The 18461-nt window shown below is 41.2% G+C and overlaps 1 protein-coding gene across 2 annotated transcripts in view; it reads right to left on the minus strand.

The window, feature by feature from the left end:
* Window positions 1-211: 211 nt before the first annotated feature.
* Window positions 212-18461, minus strand: part of IRS1 (insulin receptor substrate 1) — a 78949-nt gene continuing 60699 nt past the window's right edge. For both annotated transcript variants that reach the window (XR_009764071.1, XM_061636820.1), the window contains one exon: window positions 212-1285. The gene's annotated coding sequence lies outside the window, so the exon portion shown is untranslated. The remainder of the gene's footprint in view (window positions 1286-18461) is intronic.

Genomic DNA, 18461 nt, shown 5'->3' on the forward strand with positions numbered 1-18461 from the left:
CTGTATTCAACTAAGTCCTACACTGAGTACACCCATTGAAATTAATGAACCAAGTTAGTCATGTCTATTAACTTCAATAGGTGAATAGGACTAGCACATACCACTACCCTCAAGGTTGATTTGCCCCCATCATTAAGAATTTAAGGATATCTTCAAAAAGAATATGCGTAAAGGAGTAGGTTTTTTTAAAAAGCAAATGAAATAGGAGAAATAAAGATAAAACAGTATCTAGTTTATTATGTATAGAAAGAGATTTCCAGAATTTACAAACACCCACATATTTCATTCCAAGGATATTTTGATTTGAAGTGTTCACCCATGTTTCATTTGTTTTCTTCTTCAATATATATATATATATATATATATATACAATGGAAGACTTAGATTTATTTTTCTGATGTTTTAAAATTTCCTGTGCAATGAACAATTTCAAATTCACACTTGTAAATACATGCACAGTTAACTTTGCATTTTCATTAATACAGCCTAATGTTTTACAGGAAGAGTACAAAATATTATTTTATTTTTGAAAGAATTCAGCTCAGTCGCAGAGTTATCTTACAAACGATGATATCAGTAAATGTGACTGTACAATCCAGATCCACGGGCCCACTGATTCATATTATATTATATTCTGAATTACAATCTTAAAAAGAATAGTACCCTACTCTATTCTTAAATTGCCTTATTTTTAACAGTTTTCCCCACCCCAACCCCACTCTGTTTACAACAGAATATAGTATACCTCAGTTCCACATCAAAAAAAGATGTGCTGTAGGAAAAGTTACATTTTTAATTAAAAAAGTACATGTATAAATCAAAAACCTATGTTAAATATTTAATACTCTTCAACCAACATTAACAGTTCATATGTAATAATTTACACTGATGATTTGTCATACAGGTTTTTCAGCAGCAAATTAAAATGTCATGTCTTATGTAAATGAGCTAGTAGTATACTCATTCTCACCATTTTACAGTGGTGGGCACATTAGTTCACTGTAACCAGCTTTTATGGTAGGAGGAGGAAGTAATCATAAACTCATTGTCCAGATGTCACAGTGCTTTTGCTTGGCACAAGAGGGGGAAAAGGAGAAGAAAACGAAGAACGTGCAGTTCAGTCAACTAACTCCTGAGGTTTGTGTAAAGTAAACAAATTGAACTGGATGCATCGTACCCATCTACTGGGAAAGAAGATGTGAGGTCCTAGTTGTGATACACAAAACAGAGTCTTGATACCCATGGTTCAAAGAAGGATTTCTCTGAGGTTGTATAGGTCATCGCTCTGAGAACAGAAGAAAGAAAATACATATAAGCAATACTAAAAAGCATCCAGCACCACAGGCAAATGTTATCAGAAATTTCTGCAATACTCAAACAACAGATGACATCTGCAAGAATGGCTATACTGGATAAAGGTGGCTCCACATCAGGTGTGGGGAACCTCTGGACCTCCGGATGTTGCTGAACTACAACTCCCACCATCCTTGGCCATTGCCCATGCTTGCTGGGGCTGATGGGGATTGTAGGTCAGCAACATCTGGCAGGCCAAAGGTTCCCTGCACTTGCTGTACGAATTACATGTTATTCCATGAGTCTTTCCCTGAGGGCTCTGTTTGATCAGATAAAGCAGCTCTAGGTGGCTAAGGGAGAAAAATAGCTTGGGGGAGGCAATTTTGGGCAAATGGCTGGAAATTTCTGTTAAATACCCATTTGTCTTCTCCCCCTAATGCCCATCAATCTTCCCACCCAAGTTGAAGTCGCTTGCAAATGCTTTTATCCATTAAAAAATATTTTCAGGTCAAAAGAACAACAGAACTAATACATAATAAGTAGCTGATTCCTCTGTTAGGAGTACCCACTACAATTGGTTAGGTATCTGACTGATTAGACATCTCTCGGTTCTCATGTTAATGTTATTATATGGGATTGGAGCTACAATTCCATGAGAAGAACTCCACTCACAGGACACTCTAGCTAGAGGAAGGGAAAAGAGGTATTTTTCACTAAGTCCTCATTCCCCCCCTGGAAAGCTTTTCTGGGGAGTGACGGAGCCCTCAGGAATTGCAGTGCAGGAAGCTGGGGAAATTGGTGAAATTCTCTCTCCCCCACCCCTCCAGCAGAAGCCTCCACAGGATCTCAGTCCCTTCTGTAAAAAGGAGTACTTCTGTTTGCAGAATGAGCACTCCAGGTCCAATCCATAGTTTACATGCTGAAGCAGATTGGGGCTGGGAATGGGGGGATATTTTCCTTTGTAAGATTCAAAGCCAAGCACCACAGATAAATGTTGTAAAGTCTTTTTGTACATTGGTAATGGAGAAATGACCTTCATAGTGATCTTCATTGTGTTTAGAGTGACAAACACAAATATGGATCATTCCTTCTAAATCAGAGGGAGAAGATCACTGGCAGGAATGTGTTTATTGGTACTCGGTTATTATTCTGCTTTATGTCAGATTAGCTTTTTGAGGCCTACAAACATGATTTATTATTGCATTTATATCCTGCCTTTCTTTCAGGGAGCTCAAGGTGGCATACATGGTTTCTCCCACTCTCCATTTTATCCTAACTACAACTCTGTGAGGTAGGTTAAACTGAGAGGCAGTGACTGGTGCAAGGTCACCTAAGGAGTTTCATGGCCGAATGGGGATTTGAATGCTGGTCTCCCAAGTCATAGCCCAGCACTCTAATCACTTCACCACACTCGCTGTCTTTGCTTCTTAGCAAAGCTAGATGGCCTTTCTCAAAACATGTCTGGCAAAAATGTGAATCCAATGCTGAAAATTCCTATAACTACGTTGAACTTGTTTTGTGTCAGCTGTACTCAACAATTTGCCTTTTAACCATTTTGTAATTCTCAACTAAACCAAATTGCTTACACCAATACTTAGAAGTGTAAGAGTACCTGTATGTATTTTTAAGATTGTTTGTTCTTAGAAGATAGTCAAATAGAAAGAGTATTATTTCCCTTTAATAAAATGTTGAGACTTTCCACAGCAACATGGAAAGACTGAAAAGACTGCCTGTGTTATATGCGTTAATTGCCCAAGCAACCAAATGTATTTTGTGTGGTCCTTCATGTGAACGGGAAGCCTATCCTTGCAAATGTATGGTATGCTGCAAAAACTCCCTGGAGAATTCTCTCACAGGTCTTTTACATAGTTTCAAACTTCCTTCTAAACTCCTATTGCCATTCTAGAAAAATGTCCCTACTTATCTATATGAAATGTAACATAGCTATGCAGCTTTAAACTATGTTGAGCCTAAAATTAGACAGTCCTACCAAACTTTATTAAAAGGGCTAGTGACAAAGAAAGAAACTGCCTCATTTAAACTGTGAAGGGGTGAGGTGTACATGATTCATTCTTTTTATTCATATTTGGCTCCCTTCCAGTATGGCTGAATGAATAGCTTAGTGCAGGAACAAATTGTACCTAACAGAATGGTCACATGCTCTAACCTGCGATGGATATACAATCAAAGAAACAGAAAGGGATATAAGTCTGCTAAGTATGTCAAAGCTTGTTGCTCTGAGATACATTATACAGTAGGGCCCCACTCATATGGCAGGTTACGTTCCAGACCCCCGCCTAAAAGCAAAACCCACTGAAAAGCGGAGCTCTGTCCATAAAATGGTGCCCGATGCCTGAAAAACGCTGGAAAACTGGAACAAGCGCCGTATGAGTGGGGCCTTACTCTAATTGAAAACTGCCGTATTAGCAGAATGCCAAAAAGCAGGGGCAATACTGTATAGATGAAATCAATTTTCAATGTCAAAGAGAAATAACACACTTTACCTAGTATTACCCTCACCTACTTCCACTCCACAAACATCACTGACTATACATAGGTAGGTAGAAAGGGCTTTCCTCTTCTCCCAGGCATTTTAGCATGTGTTTTAAATTGTTTTAAATTTTTAAATTGTGTTTTAAATTGTTTTTAAAAGATGTGTTTTAAATTTGTATATTTGTTTTAATGTTTTTGGTTGCTGTAAACCACCCAGAGAGCTTTGGCTATGGGGCGGTATGTAAATACAATAAATAAATAAATAAACTTCCCTCTAGGGTGGATAAAAGTCGGGGTTTTTTATTATTTAGATTATTTTGTTTTTTTTAAAAAGTTAAGTTATATTTAACTGTCCTTTTAGAATAACTTGCTTTAAAATTGTATCAAAACATAATACAAAAAACAAACAGTAAAGTCTATACTAGTCCTCTTTTAAAACCAATCCATAGCCCTGTATTTTGTCTGAGTTAAAAGCTGTTTTCTATGTAAATGGTGGAGGGGGCTTGGGGAAAACCAGGGGCAAAAAGTGTGTCACCTTTGAGGTTAAACATCATAAAAATGACAAAATCAGTCATGTATTATACATATTATTGTTCACAATGTTTAAATTGGTCTGAAATTCCCTGAGAAATTAGTTAGCTAGTTCTGCGTTAGGATGCACAGCATTTGCCTGCAAGTCGGGTGTTCTTAACATTGCTGAGAATAGTTACTGGCCTAGTTTTATTTATAAGTAAACACTTTGAAAACACTAAGCAAACACATAGGATTGCAAAACACAAACACACACAAACAAGATATCTCTATGATCTCATGGTCAGGACAGGAAACCTTAGGTCTGTTGCATCTCTTCTTAAAATGTGTGATGATAGTTGTCTGGACATGGGTATCACAATATTGCCCAGGACTTTACAAACCCTTCTATCTGCCTAGGGAGACTGTTATTAGTACTAGAAATTATGTTAATCCTTCAGGGATATATGGAAAAAGACATTTGTTCAGAATATATAATGATGCATTTGAAGAAATTTGTTCTGCTCATACCTACACTGAAGGAATGGATTATGAAAGTATGATGCATTGTAACATTGCTTAAATTAACAGAGCAGACTAACAGAAGGAAAGTTGACAAAGGAATAATCATGGTGCCCTGCTGTTTGAGTGTTTAAATACCTGTTTTCTTCCTTTTGGGGCAGAATCTAATTGGTCTTCCTACACGAATGCTCCAGTGGAGGCATCTGCTAATGCAGGACAGAGAAGCTATTTTTGCTGATTCCCTTTCCCCCCTGCGTACCCCAATGCCCCTCCAAAATCTGTTCTGGAGGGCCAGTAGACCTTCCAGAACAGATTTGGGAAGTCACTGTGGGAGGAGAAATTGGCAAAAATCCCCTTCCCTCCTCCATTAGTGGACATCTCCCACTGGATCCAAAACCCTTAGGTACGTGCAAGAAAACCAACTGGATATAGCTCTTTGTTTTTATCACTAAAATTGGCTATTTTTTATGGATGCAAGCTGCCTTAAAGACCCTTTTGAGGGCTGAAAGATTGGGAAGGGGAATCTAAATTATTTTATACATTAAAAATCCCAAACTGCTCTATGTAATGAGTTTGGTACATGCCTCATTGTGGGCAAGGTCTTAGTGCCATCACTTTTACCAAAAGACTTTATTTATTTGATTTCTATCCCACCCTTCCCCCTAGTAGCAGCCCAGGGCAGCAAACAAAAGCACTTTACCACTGGCTCAACACAATGCACTCCACTTGCGTATACCACTCATTAATAGAAAGGTACAGGAATACCCCGAATAACAGACACTTGTTTAACAGACACTCACTATAACAGACATTCTCCAACTCCACCATACCCCACTTAACATACACGCGCTTTGCAATAACAGACACTGACGGAATGCCTGAACTTGTGTTCCACGTGTCACATGCGTTGTGAAGTGTCATCTCCCGCAGCGTTTAGAGCGACTCTGAGCGACTGTCCTTTCTCGTCTGGTCTGCTTCATCCTCGTTTTCAGTAAAAATTCTTTAAATTGTTTAAATTCTTAACTGTACTGTACTGCGATCGGAGCTCTGCCTGCCCCATCCTAGGTCGGCAGTGGCAGTGTGTGTGTGTGTGTGGGGGCACCTCATGCTCTTTACAGTATTGTAGATCCCCTGATTTTATTATATACCTCTCCATTGTCCCCCATTGTCCCATCTTCCTTTCCTGCTTTAATTGATTGTGATAAAAAAATAAAAAAAATCTTTAGATCCCCCTGATTTCATTGTATACCTCTTCATTGTCCCATTTTCCTTTCCTGCTTTAATTTACTTTTCTCTCTCTACCTATCATTAGTTCTGGCTTTTGCCACTGCTGGCTTGTGTGTGTGGGGTGTGCATTGGTGTGTGAGGTGTGCATTTCCCTTGCCTACAGTACAGGTACTGTAGTACAGTACTGTACAGTATTACATACAGTACATAATGGCAGATACAAAGAAAAGTCGTAAATCTATCACCTTAGATATGAAGCTTAAAATGATTAAACTGTCTGAAGAAGGTGTTTCTCAAGCTGAGATAAGCCGAAGGCTAGGCTTCACTCGAGCTACAGTTAGCACGGTCATGAAGAGCAAAGAAAAAATTCTTGCAGAAGTGAAGAGTGCTACGCCAGTGAACACAACAAAAATTAGAAAAAGGGATAGCTTTGTTGCAGACATGGAGAGACTCTTAATAGTTTGGATAGACAATCAGACTGCACTCCAGGTTCCTGTAAGCCAGGCAATGATTCAAAGTAAGGCCTTAAGCCTATTCAATGACCTGAAGGCTAAGAAAGGTGAGGCAGTGAAGGATGCCGAATTTGTTGCAAGCCGTGGATGGTTTGATAGGTTCAAGAAGAGGTCTAACCTACATAACATCAAAGTGCAAGGAGAGGCAGCTGCTGCAGATATTGAGGCTGCAGAAAGCTATCCACGCGACCTTGCCAAAATTATGAAAGAGGGAGGCTACTCCAAGGAACAAAATTTTAATGTGGATGAGACTGGGCTGTTCTGGAAAAAGATACCTGCAAGAACCTTCATCGCAAGAGAGGAGAAAACAATGCCAGGCTACAAGGCAGCCAAAGATAGAATAACCCTTCTGTTAGGTGGCAATGCCTCTGGTACCTTAAAGCTAAAGCCTATGCTAATTTATCATTGGGAAAACCCTAGAGCTTTGAAGAACTATGTTAAAACTAGACTTCCAGTGCATTGGAGGTCTAATAGAAAAGCATGGGTGACTGCAGCCGTTTTCGAAGATTGGTTTGACACCTGCTTTGTACCAGAGGTGAAAGACTATTGCAAGGACAACAATATCCCTTTTAACATTTTGCTCCTTGTAGACAATGCTCCTGCCACCCTTGAACATTAGATGAACTGAACCCTAACATTCGAGTGGAATTCCTACCACCGATTACCACCTCACTCATGCAGCTCATGGATCAATGTGTCATAGCCACCTTCAAGTTGAACTACTTGAAAAGAACCTTCAGTAAGTGTATTGCAGCAATAGACAATGAAGAGGTGACAGGGCAAGAAGTCCTAAAGAAATTCTGGAAAAGCTACAACATCTTGGATTGCAACAAAACTATAAGAGATGCTTGGAATGACATCAAGGAAACAACAATGAAAGGGGCCTGGAAAAAATTATGCCCAGTTTGTTGATGATGTCAAAGCCTTTGAAGATCCTGTAGCTAATGTTACTGAAAATATTGTAGAGATGGCAAGGCAGTTAGAGCTGGAAGTGGAGGCAGAAGATGTTGCTGAACTTATGGCGTCCCATACTGAACCCCTCAGCAATGAAGATCTTCTGGAACTTGAACAGGAGAGAGAAGAAGAAAATGTGCGGGATGAGGATGAGACCATGGAACAGCCTGAAGGCCTAACTTCAAAAATTCTCTTGGAAGCATTCCGTCATCTTGATAGCGCCATGGCTCTTTTTGAAAAGCATGATAGGGACTTTGAAAGAAGTTCCAAAGTCAATGCAAACATTTCGGGGGCTTATGCCTGTTACAAAGAAATCTACAGAAAAAAGAAAAGAGCTACAGTTCAAACCTCCTTAGACACCTACTTTCGTAAAAGGCCAGCAGCAGCACCCAGTCAATCTCCCAGACCATCAACATCCACTGAAAGTCCATCCCTAGCATCGACATCAGCTCCAAGCCCTACTCCTACTTCAGGTAGTCCATCCAAATCGCCAGCAAGAAAGCGTCTAGCCCTTGAGAAAAGGCGGGTCAGAGGAGACATGATAGAAGTGTATAAAATTATGCATGGCATTGAGAAAGTGGATAGAGAAAAGTTCTTCTCCCTCTCTCATAATACTAGAACTCGTGGACATTCAAAGAAGCTGAATGTTGGAAGATCCAGGACAGACAAAAGGAAGTACTTCTTTACTCAGCGCATAGTTAAACTATGGAATTTGCTCCCACAAGATGCAGTAATGGCCACCAGCTTGGATGGCTTTAAAAGAAGATTAGACAAATTCATGGAGGACAGGGCTATCAATGGCTACTAGCTGTGATGGCTGTGCTCTGCCACCGTAGTCAGAGGCAGCATGCTTCTGAAAACCAGTTGCCGGAAGCCTCAGGAGGGGAGAGTGTTCTTGCACTCGGGTCCTGCTTGCGAGCTTCCCCCAGGCACCTGGTTGCCCACTGTGAGAACAGGATGCTGGACTAGATGGGCCACTGGCCTGATCCAGCAGGCTCTTCTTATGTTCTTAACTTATGAAGTAGAAGATATGCCCTCTCCTTCATCCTTCCTACAATACATGTAAATTTTCGTTCATCCATTTCACATCTGCCAGCTGACTTTAAAGGTAAGCTTACCCTTTTTCATAAAGGGTTTATTTTATTTTATGTTTATTTTAGTTATAAATGCGTTATTTACATCAGTTATGCCCGTATATGGCGATTGCAGTGCAGTACATGCATCGATAAGTGAAAAAAAAGTGGTGCTTCACTTTAAGTACATTTTCACTTTACATACACGCTCCGGTCCCATTGCGTATGTTAATGTGGGGTATTCCTGTATTTTCTACTGGCAATATATAATTACACAATTTCTGCATGGGAAATCAGAATTCATCATGAACAAATCACCATTTTGAACAGCTTGGATGTACTACAGTTTGCAGAATCATTCTAGACACACAGAGTAAGTTTTTAAAATACATTAACTTAAAAGTAGCACTGAATGCAATATGCTTTGTGTACATCCTCCCAAGACAAAATATTTTTTTCAGAAAAGTAACAAAACAGTGAAAAGGGAAATTAATATGTGCATGCATACATTTTGCAAGTGTAGTATGATGCCACATACAACCATATTTTTATATATCACAACATAATGCATGTGCATACTGTTCAGCAACAGACATACAACTAACATAACAGTGGTCACTTCCTTCTTGGGAGCGAACACCCCCACCCCACACATCCCACAGTTTATGCAATTAGGAAACAAAAACCAGATAGTTTCTCTTTCTGAACGTTAAATACAGACATTTCTTATTTTAGTAGGATTTTAATGTGGGCTTGTTAAAACTGCTACACAGCAATATTTAAGCAGCACATCTGATTCACAGACACAATGCAGCAAAATAGTTTTGTCTTATGAACATCTGATGATATTAACACATAGACTGAGAAATTAAGCTAAAACTGAGATTATTAGAAGTATTCCATCTTTTTTAAAATTCAAAGTTCTTCCCTCATTAACAGCAAAATGGTAGGATAAAAATAAATCATACTGTAAGATGTTGAGTAAGTTTGGAGCAGAGTGCCTTTCTCAGTATAAGTCAGCATTTGGATATCCCTTTTGTTTCTTATCAACAAAGATTAGTGTTTCCTTAACAACACATAAAACTGCACATGACAAGAGCTTTAAAAGACGGTTCTCTGACTTCAGTGTGTTGTGGGAAGGGTCGTTAACATTAATGACATCATTGTTGGCAGCTTGAAAATAGGGAAAACCTGTCTTTAATCTATTTCCTACTTACCACAGGCTTCAAGCTGGATCCCCCAATAATATGGCTTTGTGGCTGACTTTATGGAAGACATTGGTAATGCAAGAAAAATGTACTTTGACAACAACAACGAAAAGCCCAACTCACATCTTATACTACACAATACCTTTGACAAGTGGTCTCCGCTCAACATCTGCTGAAAAATACATGCAGATAACACTAATGTATGATCCAGCTGGCAATCCATCCCCTTTTCAGGGCAGTTCAACAAGAGGGTATAAGACATTTATGCCATGTGCATAGTGCTATTAAAGCACCCTTTAACATTACAATCAATCATACAGTTTGTTCATGTTCATCTAAAAAACTCCTAAGCCTTTTTTAAAAGAAGTCCTCAAGTCATTTAGCAACCAATGTTACTGAAAGAAAATGTTTGTATAACAAGTATTTATTTGAAATCAGTGGAATCCTTGTTTTCCAAGGACTGAAAATGTGCTGATATTCTGGAATTAGAGTAATTTGCTGTTGGGATGGGAAGGAGTCAACGTTTAAGATGCTTTTAAACAAAACTCATGCGAAGACTAGTGTACAAACAGGACAAGTTGCTTCTTTCTTACCCGTATACATGCTCTTTTGAGGAAGCATATAGGAGTCTTGACTTAGCTATCAAGCTATTTTGGACTTCAGCGGGATTAACCTCAAAAGCAGCACAGAATTACTTAATCAGCTCACACAGGAAGGGTTGAACTAGCTGGTGCATGTTTACCCCTGTAATTGTGTACTTTAGTGTCTGCCTCTGCATTAGCCTTTCAAAAACCACTAGAGACATTCATGTTACATTTTGAAGTAAACGTACCAAAAAAATTAAAAAAACTTTCACTAATGAAGGTCAGTGAACAAAGTCCGACTCTGATCCAAATGAAGAACAATGTAGAGTTTGGATTAGATATACAAAGGAAGAAGCATATTGCAGAGCCCCAGATAACGCTTTGGATACAGCCATGGATAAAATTAAAAATAATACTGTTCCTCATACTTCTATTGTGATATTTGGTATGTTAAAACTATCTGCCTGTTAGATCATTTAGCAGCACTAGCAACATAACAAAATGATATTAATGGAATCCCTCACTTTGGATGGATATTAAAAGTGGAAATTGGGTGGAAAGACTTGGGTGGAAAACTGGTGAGCTGCAGGATTAACAATCTGAAAACACACACATCTAACATATGGAGTTTGCTTGATCTTGTACATCTGTTGAGATTTTTTCATTAGTTTATTGTTTATGACTATTGTTTTGACTGTTTGCAGCTTGTTTTATTTTTGTAATTGTTAGAGTGAATTATGTACTGTTTTGATGTTGTAAACTGCCTTCAACATGGTTTAACTATGGAAAGGTGGCTTACATATAAATGATGATGATGATTTAATACAGCGTCATTTCTGTTTGCCTTGCCTTATTACACTGGAAACTAATTATTCTGATACAGAAGCCCTCTTCAGGCAGCAAGGTCATGCACATATATTCTGCCCCAGCATCCTGACCCTCACAAGAGGCTTCTAACTGTATTCAGTTCAGCACAATCAGAAATGTGGTTGAAAGTTCCCTTCAAACCTCCCCACTCAACCCACTTCAGATCTTCCCACATCTGCTCCTCCACAAACTCCACCCCTGCCCCCAGTGTTGCTTGACAGCCTAAAGAGTACTAGAGTCTCAAATTCTACATTTGAAGAAGATATAATGAAACTGGCAACTCCCCTCCTAAAAAAATTAAAATTATATTTTCATACAGTTTGTTTAAAAGGAGTATGATTGCAAACAGGGGTGGGTCACTTGTGGCCCTCCAGATACTGCAGAACAACAACTCCCAACAAGCTTGACCACTGCCCCCTGATTTCAAGGACATTTTCTTAATTTATAACTAAGATCTTTCAGAGCACGTACAAGTAATATATTATATATTTATAGTTAACATAAATTATTAAAACCAGTTATCACACACCTCAAAAAATTATAGACTTGATGTACACTACTATTCAGTTATAAAACATGCAGTGTTATCCCACCTTCCACCTGTGTTTTGAACTCCTGTACAAATATTAGCAGATGCCACCCATTCCTTTAAGCTTTACAGCAAAGATAATGAAAAAAAAGCACTGCACTTGTCAAGACTTTGAGCAGGCAAATCTCCTATCAATTCACATATCAAAATGCTGGGCTGTCATAATCCCTGACATGAGGCCTCTTGTAGAAATGCAAAGATGACCAACAAGTTGATATGCTAGCTTAGGATGTTGGACACTATCTGGGAGTCAAGAATTAGTCACATCAGGCACTTCATTGACCACATGAAGCAAAGACTCATCACACAAAGACATGTGTCACAAGTATAAACTCGGATACATACAGTTATCCTTTCAATTAATCATTTCTCTAAACTATGACTAGTCTCCATCTCTCCTGCCTGATGGCACTTCAGGATTCACTTAGTGTCAGATTGCTATATCAACATCAAATTTGTTGCTGCCCCCAAGTTGCCCCATTTACATCTTGTCTTACCATGAAACTGCATCAGGAGTCTAAGCCTCCTCCTGTAATGTTATCATATTACAATTCATGAAATGCAATACCATCTTCTGCATGACGGGGCAGATGGTGGAACCTAGTTAGAAATAGCCATTCAAAAGGAAGATTCATAAAAGGGGAATCTTACGTGTAAAAACAAAAACAAAAGGTCAGAGAATCACAGAATTGGGAAAGCCTATTACTTTCACCTCCACTGCAGTAGTAAATAAAATAATTGATTTATAGTAGCAGCATGTGCAGTTTGTAAAAGTAGCGTAGTGGCAAATTCAGAAGTGCAGGGTCCCTTCATGTTAGTCACAGCTATGCTCTCTCCCCACTTTTTTTGCTGCGCGATTGAAAATGAGATCCTTGTTAATGCCTAAGAAGCAATAAACATGAAAGAGGAGAGTGTTAGCCCTAGGAAGACTCTTCTCAGTTTTTAACTCACCTCCTTTAACTCCTGTTTCCTCCAATCAGCAGGAAAGGACAAGGAAGCATGTTAGAAGACTCTTAGCGGCTAATGCACTCCCCTATTCATGCTTATCAGCTCGTAGGATACTGGAGACATAGAAAACTTGCTCCCAAAAAAGTAAAGCGTCTAAGACCCCCTGAGACCCCCCATGACTACACTGCTGATTTGTACTGATTAAGACATCTTAGAATAGAGGCCACTGCAAAATGGTGAAAGGAGGCTGTATAAACAATTGCAGGTTTTTCGAAGTAGTATCTGCTTATAGGTTGAAAGATCTTGGATTGTACACAATATAGAGGCCAACTTCTGGCTGTCCTGAAAGGAACATCAGCCTCTTTGGTAGCCAGTGCAGGGCCCACACAGTAAAATCAGAATTGATCAAGACTGCTGTATAAAAGGATAACCTTCATAATGATATACTGAGAAGTTTGCCTTTACACCTGTTGTTAAAAGTTGTGCTTTTATGCAAAACAATCTGAGCTTCTTTATGGGAATTTATTCCAGAGTCAGCACTGTGGTATTTGACTTTGAGAGAGCAAGGGATGTCCTAACCCCTACTGTAATTATCACAGTTTCATTCTGCTTTGAGTTTCCATGTTGATAACGCAGGAGACTAAATCCGAGATCTTCAACATTTCCTAAAAGAGGGATGGGGAGCCTGTGCCCCTCTAGACACAGCTGTACTACAACCCCCATCTTCCCAGACCATGGCCTTGCTGGCTGGGACTGATGGGAGTTGGGAGTCCAGCAATAGCTGGAGGGCCAGAAGTTCCTTATCTCTGCCCCAAGAAATGAACAGAATTAATATTAATTTGACCTGAAAATATACAGCTTTGAGCTGGTTGTCCTTATTTCTGCTTATGATAAAATCTATCCTATTATGTGCATAAAGTGAATACCGTATATTCCGGCGTATAAGATGACTTTTTAACCCTGGAAAATCTTCTCCAAAGTCGGGGGTCGTCTTATACGCCGGGTGTCGTCTTATTAGGGTTGCCATATTGCCCGGATAGCTGGGTTTTACCCGGATTCTAAGCATGCCACCCGGCGCCTGGCTAGCCCCTTAGGTGGCCCGGATTCTCAGCTTTCATTAAAAAAAAAAATTAAGTTTCTAGGTGGTGCGGTTCTCGAGATATATATAAAAACGTCAGGCACCCCCCCCCCCGGTTAAATCTTTTTTTAAACTACTGTATAGCACTTCGTAGCTTTAACCCCACCCGTTCAGGATTTCAGCCAATCAGTGAAGTGTTTGTTTGGTGGCAGTGTCTGCAAAACCTCATTGCGAGGCCAGAAAATGGTGGTTTCCCCTCCTGAAAATCTCATAAATTGGGTAGGTATATACATTTCAGTTTTTTCCCCTGTTGTGTGTAGGAGTCAGATCCTGGGCAGTGTTTTGAAAACCTTCCCAATAGTTGCTTTTGGGGGTAAAAACAGTGCTAATCCCATATGTCCAGAGTAAATCCTATTGAATTCAGTAGGAATTACTTTTGAGTAGACATGATTATGAATGTGCTGAAAATCAATGGGACTTTGGAGTGAATGTAAAAAAGAATTGTGTTTGTGTTCTCTTTCTGCCCCCCCCAGTCCTATTTTAAAGCAAGTAGGCAGGGCTTACTTAGGTATTACAGTTTTTATTCTGTAGGAAACTAATACTGATTTTTTTAAAACTAATACTGATTTTTCTGCAATGACCAACTGGTTTGACAATAAACTGTTATATGGGCTGTATGTATTTATACATCTGCAGTGTGTGCATGTGCGTGTATGGAGTCTTATGATTCAGAATTTTGGGTTGTGTGAATGAAGTTGCTTATCGTGGGGGGGGCTTTCGGGGGCCCCAATTAACGTAGTGACGGGTAATGGGAGGTATGGTGTTAGGAGGAGAACGGGCCAGGTAAGGGGAACTCGTCCCAGACAAATTGTGTCTGTGCCTTGTTCCGGTTCTCCTCATACCCACAGGATTGCTGGTTGTCCTATCAGCCAGCTCTCGGATCTCCAAGTGCTGCTTTTGAATGCCAGGTCGGTACATAATAAATCCTCACTTGTCCATGATTTAATCCTGGAGGAGGGTGCCGACCTGGCATGTATAACCGAGACCTGGGTGGCTGATCAGGGAGGAGTTGCTCTTTCCCAGCTTTGTCCACCCGGGTATTTGGTTCAGCACTGTGGTAGATCTGAGGGCCGGGGAGGGGGGGTCGCCGTGGTCTATAGGAGTTCTTTTCCTCTCACCAAGCACCCTGTCCAGACGGCAACTGGTCTGGAATGTCTCCACCTTGTATTGGGCCAGGGAGACAGACTAGGAATACTGTTGGTATACCGTCCACCTTGCTGCCCAACAGCTTCCTTAGCTGAGCTGACAGAGATAGTCTCGGAGGTGCTGTTGAGATCCCCTAGACTTTTGGTACTGGGGGATTTCAACGTCCATGCCGAGGCTGTCTTATCTGGCGCAGCTCAGGACTTCATTGCCTCCATGACAACAATGGGGCTGTCTCAATTTTCTACTGGCCCAACGCATGTGTCGGGACATACTCTTGATCTGATCTTCGCCACTGGACATGGAGATGGTGATCTGGTGGTGGGGTGTTTTTCATCTACCCCATTGTCATGGACAGATCACCGCTTGTTGAGATTTAGACTCACAGCGGCTCTTTCCCTCTGCAAAGGTGGAGGATCTATTAAGTTGATCCGCTCCCGGAGCCGGATGGATCCCGTAGGTTTTCAGAGGGCTCTGGGAGATTTTCCGGCTGATAGGACTGGTGCTCCTGTTGAGGCCTTGGTCGCACTGTGGAATACGGAACTGACCCGGGCTATTGACATGATCGCTCCCGCGCGCCCCCTCCAGTGTAGAGCTCATACAGCTCCGTGGTATACTCCGGAGCTGAGAGCGATGAAACAAGAGAGGAGGAGGCTGGAATGCAGATGGAGGAAAACTCCCAGTGGATACAACTATGCTTTGGTAAGTGCCACCAATACGTTGTATACAAAAACGGTAAGGATAGCAAAGAAGCTCTATTTTGCTGCCTCTATTAGATCATCTTTATGCCGCCCAGCGGAGCTTTTTAAAGTCGTGCGAGGGCTCTTACACTCTGGCCCCCACGATACTATGGAAACATCTGAGACCCGCTGCAACGAAATTGCTGGACACTTTCAAGATAAGATCGCATGTATCCGCAGGGACCTTGACTCTGATGTTGTGACAGATGAATCCATTGAAGTGTCCGGAGCACGGCCTTGTCCTTCTTTATTGGATGAGTTTCAGTTGATGCAGCTCGAGGAAGTGGACAAGGTACTTGGAATGGTTCGGGCTACCACGTCTGTTCTGGATCCATGCCCATCTTGGCTAGTGAAAGCTAGCAGGGCTGGGACCACCGGTTGGGCCAAGGAAGTGGTTAACGCCTCCTTGAGGGAGGGAGTAGTCCCTGGTAGCCTCAAGGAGGCAGTAGTGAGACCTCTTTTAAAAAAAGCCTCCTTGGACCCAGATAATTTGAATAACTATAGACCGGTGGCGAATGTCCCTTTTTTGGGCAAGGTTTTGGAGCGGGTGGTTGCCAGCCAACTCCAGGCGCTCTTGGATGAAACCGATTATCTAGATCCGTTTCAATCCAGTTTCAGGCCCGGTTTTGGCACCGAAACAGCCTTGGTCGCCCTGTATGATGACCTTTGTCGGGAGAGGGACAGGGGGAGTGTGACTCTGTTGATTCTCCTTGACCTCTCAGCGGCGTTTCATACCATCGACCATGGTATCCTCCTGGGGAGACTTGCGGAGTTGGGTGTCGGGGGCACTGCTTTGCAGTGGTTCCGCTCCTACTTCGCGGATCGTCACCAGAAGGTAGTGCTTGGGGAACATCACTCGACACCATGGACTCTCTATTGTGGAGTCCCCCAGGGATCGGTCTTGTCCCCCATGCTTTTCAACATCTACATGCAGCCGCTGGGTGCGGTCATCAGGAGTTTTGGAGTGCGTTGCCATCAGTACGCTGATGACACGCAGCTCTATTTCTCCTTTTCATCTTCCTCAGGTGAGTCTGTTGATGTGCTGAACCCTTGCCTGACCGCGATAATGGACTGGATGAGAGCTAATAAACTGAGACTCAACCCAGACAAGACCGAGACATTGTTGGTGAACGCCTTCCCTGCTCAGATGGTGGATGTTTACCCTGTTCTGGATGGGGTTACACTCCCCCTGAAAGAACAGGTACGTAGTTTGGGGGTTCTTTTCGACTCTTCCTTGTCTCTCGAGGCCCAAGTGGCCTCGGTGGCACGGAATGCGTTTTACCATCTTCGTCTGGTAGCCCAACTACGCCCCTATCTGGATGGGGATGACCTCGCCTCCGTTGTCCATGCTCTGGTAACTTCAAGATTGGATTACTGTAATGCGCTCTACGTAGGGCTGCCCTTGAAGACAGTTCGGAAGCTTCAGCTGGTGCAGAACGCAGCTGCCAGATTATTGACGAGGACCAGTCGGTCTTCGCATATAACACCTGTCCTGGCGCGTCTGCACTGGCTTCCTATTTGCTTCCGGGCGAGATTCAAGGTGCTGGTTTTGACCTATAAAGCCTTACACGGCGTGGGACCTCAATACCTTGTGGAACGCCTCTCTCGCTATGAACCTACCCGTTCACTTCGTTCAGAATCTAAGGTCCTCCTCCGGGTACCAACCTATCGGGAAGCCCAGAGGGTGGTTACGAGATCCAGGGCCTTTTCTGTGGTGGCCCGAGTTGTGGAACAGCCTCCCCGAAGAGGTACGCCTGGCGCCTACACTTCCATCTTTTCGGCGCCAGGTAAAGACCTTTTTATGCTCCCAGGCATTTTAATCATCTTAACTTTTTAATCTTTTAATCTGTATTTTTAATTTTTGTAGTATTTATTTCGTTTTTGTTGTGTTTTTTGTTGTTTGTTCGTATATGTTTTTGTATTTTTATTATGATATATTGTATTTTATCTCGTTTGTTCACCGCCCTGAGAGCTATTTTGCTAAGGGCGGTATATAAATTGAAATAATAAATAAATAAATAAATATCACTTGAGGTTGCATTTCTGTCCCTGTTTGAGTAAGCCCCACTGAATACACTGGGACTTGCTTCTGAATAAATAAACCTAGGATTGCACTATAAATATCTTTACAGTTTGTGTAAATAATAAATATATTTGATAGTTATGCTTATATAAATATTTCTTCATTTATCATATTTTTGGTTTTTGCTTAGGAATCCTGACTGGTTGTGAGATGCTTAGTTTTTTGCCTTATAGGAATCTTGTGGTTGGTATGGTATTACATTTAGGAAAGTGTTACTGCCTTCTGTATTTTTTTTCCTATTTGCATTTCACTTATCTTTAACCTCACTCCGTTACAGCCACAGAAGCAACAGCAGCATATGCAAGATAATTAACTCCCATTAGTGATAAGAACAAGAATTTATAATTATTATTTCAATTAAAACAAGAGGCTTATCAATACTTTGAAGAGGACCAGATATTTATTTTCTTTCTGAGCCCAGGACTGGGTCTTTCATGATGCCCGGTGTGTGTGTGTGTGTGGGGGGGAGCAGGAGAGTAGTCGATAAGACAGACATCCTGGCATTGATAATCGAATTAGCAAGGTATGTGTGGGGTTGTTGTACACTTCCAGGCTCAGTTTCATTTTGAGTATGGAG

This window comes from Rhineura floridana, chromosome 7, assembly GCF_030035675.1.
Source record: "Rhineura floridana isolate rRhiFlo1 chromosome 7, rRhiFlo1.hap2, whole genome shotgun sequence".
Classification (NCBI taxonomy): Eukaryota; Metazoa; Chordata; class Lepidosauria; order Squamata; family Rhineuridae; genus Rhineura; species Rhineura floridana.